At 34.2% G+C, this 5,915-nt stretch overlaps 1 pseudogene; it reads left to right on the top strand.

The window, feature by feature from the left end:
• The first annotated feature begins 1,686 nt into the window (after window positions 1–1,686).
• LOC131003316 (pentatricopeptide repeat-containing protein At1g74600, chloroplastic-like) lies at window positions 1,687–4,053 on the top strand (annotated as a pseudogene).
• Window positions 4,054–5,915: the final 1,862 nt, after the last annotated feature.

Raw genomic sequence — 5,915 nt, 5'->3', positions numbered from 1 at the left:
TTTTTTTTTCTCAAACTCTCAAAATTTCTTACCATCGCATCACTAGATTATTATCCAAGCCTTGAAAATATCCCAAATTTTGAGGGATTCGTGCAATTCGAAACTGCTATGAACTCCAAAATTTCACCAAATAGTACCACTTAATCTTCTATGACAAATATAGCACAACTTTGCAATAAAGAAGCTAACATTGCTCTTAAAACTGACCTGATCAAGCATATTTGGTAAAACATCGGCAATCATAACTAAATATATATGTATTTTTTTTTTCATTTGTTTGAAGTATATGTTGTGTATTTTTAATTTCGTATTTTGTATTCTGATTGTTGTAATTTTTATTCCTAGTTTGTAATGTTTTGAAATTTATATTTTTTGGAAACTTTGCAATTTTCTATTATTTTAACTAATGTTTAATACTACAATTAAAAATATTACAATTTTAAAAGTTGTGGTTGATTGATTGGATAAATTATTGATAAATCATAAAAAATAGATATTAATTGAATTGAATAAAATATTGGTAATTTGAAAAAAAATATTAAAAAAATCGAATGATTGGATCACTAGATCACTGCTAGGGGTGAGCAAAAAATCCGAAACCGAATAGCCGAACCGATCCAAACCGAAATTTTAAAATATGGTTCGGTTTTTTCGGTTTTTCGGTTCGGTTCGGTTTTTGTTTCCATAAAATTTCGGTTTTTCGGTTCGGTTCGGTTCGGATTTTTTAAAACCGAACAAAACCGAAAAACCGAATTATATTTATAATATATATATAAATATATGTATATATATAATATTTTAATTATAATTTTATAATATCTAACTTCTAATATTTTTTAAATTTTATAGATTTTTTTTTGGAATTTTCGGTTTTTTTTCCGAAAATTTCGGTTTTTTCGGTTTTTTTTTCGAAAATTTCGGTTTTCTTCAGATTAATTCGGTTTTTCGGTTCGGTTCGGTTTTAATTATAAAAATTTCGGTTAATTCGGTTCGGTTTGTTCGGTTAATTCGGTTCGGTTCGGTTTTTTTTTTAAACCGAACTAAAATATGGTTTGGTTTGGTTTTAGCAAAAACCGAACCATATAACCGAATGCTCACCCCTAATCACTGCTGGGGATAATCTTAGAGGTAGATCCGTCCTTTATATATTGATATAAAGCGTTGATAAAAATTAATTTGTTTATTTATTTAAGTGAATTAACAGTATGGTTATGTTTGTTTACTCACAATCCTGTACAATCGATCGTAGTATAAAATATTAAATACTACACCAATCGATTGTGTAGAAATTTGGCAGACCAATTTCTGACACGACTTCTTCAATCAAATAATAAAATGTTGGTATTTTATAATCAAAACATGTGATTAAAAAAAAGAAAAAAATTTATTTTATAATCAAAACATGTGATAATAGATAGTAAAAAAAAAGAAAAAAATATTTAGATTGTAGTGAATTATTGATAAAGTATAAAAATTGTAGAATTTAAATTATTAAGTATAAAGAGAGAATATATTGCATAAAAAGGAATGAGATATTAGTAATGAAACATTCCATTATGGAAAATGAACATTTATAATAAAATGGAGAAAGTAGGGGTAGATGTGGAAGAAAGAGAAATACTTACTTTTTTTAATTAAAAGATTGGGTTGTTGAGGTTATTGAGAAAGTTAGGCTGATGACGCTAGCGCTACCATTCCATTTCCCACCATGAAGGCATCAGGCATGATTCATGAAGCACGAGATATGATCATGTTGAGCAAGAAAATAGTGTTTTTTCCGCCAATGCACCTTCACCGCCAGTCGACTGGAGGGCCACTGCTGGGGCACTGCGGTAGTCGAGTGGAGCTCGACCCATGTCTCTTGCTCAGCAACCCCACAAATTTTGAGGGCCTAACACTCGCACAAACCAAAGTAGCACACGCCCTTCTATCCAAAACCCACGATTTATGCTCTAATGTCTACGCTGCTAACAATCTGATTATTTCCTACTCGGACTGCACTGGGTTGTGCGTTTAAGTTGCTCGATGAAATTCCTCTGAGGAACTTGGTCGCATGGAATTTGATGATTTTGGGGTGTGACGAGAATTCTCTTTACGGTTATTCTTTGAGAGTTTTTCTCAAATTCATAATGTGGGAGCGGACATGGATGAGTTCACTTATGGCAGTGTTCTTTCTGCTTGTGGCTCTTCGGTAAATGCAGCCATCGGTTTCTAACGGGTATCTGAGGGCTGGAATGATAGATTTGTTCGCCAAGTGTAGTAAGGTTGATGATGCTTTGACGGTGTTACATGATGTTGATAAATGTGAGAATGTGGTTTGTTGGAATTCTGTTGTGTCTGGTACAGTCAAGAACAATGATCATTGGGTTGCATTGGAAGTTTTTGCGAAGTTATGCCGTTGTGGCACTCTGTCCCCGAATTCTTGTACATTTGCAAGAGTTTTGGCTGCTTGTCTGCAGTAGAGGAGCTAGAATTGGGAAAATACATTCATGGACGCGTCATCAAGAGTGATGCTGGAGGTGATGTTTTTGTGGGAACTGCCATTGTTGATCTGTACTGTAAGCCAAATCCAGGGCTATGCTTGATGCTGTGAAGCAATTTAAACTAATGAAAACGCGCAATGTTGTTTCTTGGACTGTCATCATCTTTGACTTTGCTAAGTGATTCTATTTCTGCTTTCTCCACCCTCGTTGAAATGAGGAAATTGGAGAGGAAATAAGCAACTTCACTCTTTTGAATATGCTTTCAGCCTGTTCAAACCCTGATATGTTTGAAGAAGCATTACAGATCCATTGCTGGACTTTGAAGGTTGGGCTCTATATTGATCCAATAGTCAAATCACCTCTTATAAATACATACTTGAAAGTAGGAGCTGTTAATTTATGTGAGAGAGTTTTTGTAGAGACTGGGGAGATGTAGCAAGTAGGTGGTTGGGCTAATATGATTCATGCATTTGTTCAAAGTGGGATTTATGAAAAAGCAATCATTTTTTTCCAAGAGATGCTAGAAAAGGGTATTAATTCTGATCTCTACATTGTTTCCAATATCTTGAGCTTGATAAATAGTTTGAGTTTGGGGAGATAGGTACATAGTTAGGCTGTAAAACTTGGTATGGTGTCTGAAGTTTCTGGCAGTTCGATTCTGACAATGTATTCAAAATGTGGCAACTTGGAGGACTCTCTAAAGGTTTTTGAGCAACTCGAGAGGAAATATAATGTTTCGTGAACTTGTATGATTGTTGGTTCTGCCGTAAATGGATGTGCAGATAAGGCTATTCAGCTGTTTCAAGAGATGGGATTCGAAGAATCCATACCTGGTGACAGGATTTTAGCTGCTGTTTTAAATTCATGCTCCACTCTACATTCCTTGAAGTTGGGTAGAGAAGTTCATGGCTTTGCTCTTCGCTGTAGGTCTGGTGAGTAGGCTGTTGTTAATTCTGCACTAGTGTTTGTTTCTCCTTGTAGCCACGCTGGTTTGGTCGAGGAAGGGTATTTCCATCTTCATTCAATGATGAGAGATTATGGAATCGAGCCTGGTCAGAAGCATTACGTGTGCACGGTTGATCTTCTTGGTCAAGCAGGGAGATTGGAAGAGATGAGGAGGTTTAATTGACAGCATGCGAGCTAAGCTTGCCTGCTTGCAAGTGATCACGAGCTTGGAAAGGTGGCAGCTGAGAAGATTCTGGAATTGCAGCCTTGTGATGTGGGAGCCTACATTTGAGATTTGAATATCTATGCAGAAGCGGGAGAATGGAATCACACGTTGAAGATCAGAGAAGCAATGGAAGAAACGGGAATAAGGAGGAAGGAAGCTGGTTGGAGCTACGTTTCCTGTCATTCACAATGATGCTATGAGTAGTAAAACTTTCACAACTATGATCATCTTATTGTCCTAGGTTTTGACACAGTTTAAATATTTCTATCCACTACACGCTCCCTTACAGCTGCATTTGTTTGTTTGTTTTGCACCAGAGTAATTGCTTTTACAAGATGACCTTCACTTGCCTGTGTCATCACCTTGAAGCATAGAGATCTTGTTTGAAATGATTTTGGAGAAGACTTGACATTTCATATTCTTGAAAAAATTCCAAGAAATGTGTGCAATGGAAAAGCACAGAGATATCTTTAAGTTGTTACCTTGTGTCCAATCTCCAGATCTTTGTTGCTCTTCAAGTTATGTTATTGTAGGAGAGTAGTATTTAATTGCATATCCACCAACTCTTAAGCTCATAAAAGAAAGATAGATACTAATCAATGAAGATGAAGCTTCTGAAGAAATGCAAAGCTGAATATTTTACTTAAAATGAAGAGAATGGAGTACAAGAAGCTATAACTTAATTTACACTTGCTAGTTTCCCAAACTCAACACAAGCAAAAACAAACTGCCCCTGTTTTCTCTGAAATCTACTCTTTTGTAGCATTAAGAGGGTGTTTGGCTAAGCTTATTTTAAAGAGCTTATAAGCTCCAAGAGCTTATAAGATGTTTCAAGAGTTTATAAGATGTAATTTTTTAGTTTGGATAATTGAGCTTATAAGCTAGAGAGAGAAAATATTTTTTTAGAGAGAGAAAATCAAAGAAAAATGAATTTGAATGATATATGATGAAAATAATAAATTATAGTTGAAAAATATTTGTAAAAAAATTATTGTATATGAGATTATAAAAAAATAAGTTGGGGTAGAGGAACTTATTTTTTGGGGAGCTTATAAGCTCTTGGAACTTATTTTTGGAGCTTATAAGCTGTTTAGGAACTTATTTTGCCAAACACTTTAAAGGAGCTTATAAGCTCCTAAACAGCTTATAAGCTGTTTTGAGGAGCTTATAAGAGGGTGTTTGGCTAAGGTTATTTTAAAGAGCTTATAAGCTCTTGTAGCTTATAAGATGTTTTAAGAGCTTATAAGATGTTATTTTTAAGAGCTTATAAGTTGTCAAAATATTTGGATAATTGAACTTATAAGCTAGAGAGAGAATTTTTTGCTAGAAAGAGAAAATATTTTTTTAGAGAGAGAAAATCGAAGAAAAATGAACTTAAATGATATATGATGAAAATAATAAATTATAGTTGAAAAATATTTATAAAAAGATTGTTGCATATGAGATTATAAAAAAATAAGTTGGGGTAGATGAACTTATTTTTTGGGGAGCTTATAAGCTCTTGGAGCTTATTTTTGGAACTTATAAGCTGTTTAGGAGCTTATTTTGCCAAACATTTGAAAGAGCTTATAAGCTCTTAAACAGCTTATAAGCTGCTCAAAACAGCTTATAAGCTCAGCCAAACACCCTCTTAAGCTTGTCTTAGGATGCGTTGATGAAATTAAGTGCTCCACTGATATTTTATTTTAATATGTTTGTTATATTGTTTTACTTTTCACATAAAATTAATCATCAAGACTCCAATTAATGTGACTATTATTGAAACTGCATGTTACATAACATTTCCCTAATCTGATTATTGCATATCAATCCCTCTGGTTTCTTGTTTTGCGCACAAGTCCTCCATATATTGACTATTGAGAAAGAAAAATGCATGTAGAGAGGAGTATATGCATCGGCAAGACGTGACGTTCCACGTATTTGAAATCCTAACATCTGAAACACTGTCTCCGACTTGAATAATAAAGATGGAATTAGCTGATAGATGGATAAAGGTGCATTAATTATATTGGACCAAACAACAACAGTAGTGTATATATATGTATCAAATTTGGATTTGACGAGACAATTGCTCCACCATTATCTGTCCAAGTTTATGTCCCTACTCTTTTAGCTGTCTCTGATGCCACATTTGATTTCACCCAAATTTAGAATCCTCACATTTCATATTTTCAACTCCACACTCTTTTCGAGCAACTTAGGTGGGGACACTTCCCATCTTAACAACACAACCTTCATCTTTGGAATTTCCTTAATATTCC

Source organism: Salvia miltiorrhiza, unplaced genomic scaffold, assembly GCF_028751815.1.
Source record: "Salvia miltiorrhiza cultivar Shanhuang (shh) unplaced genomic scaffold, IMPLAD_Smil_shh original_scaffold_190, whole genome shotgun sequence".
Lineage (NCBI taxonomy): Eukaryota > Viridiplantae > Streptophyta > Magnoliopsida > Lamiales > Lamiaceae > Salvia > Salvia miltiorrhiza.
This window is presented reverse-complemented; position numbering and strand designations above follow the sequence as displayed.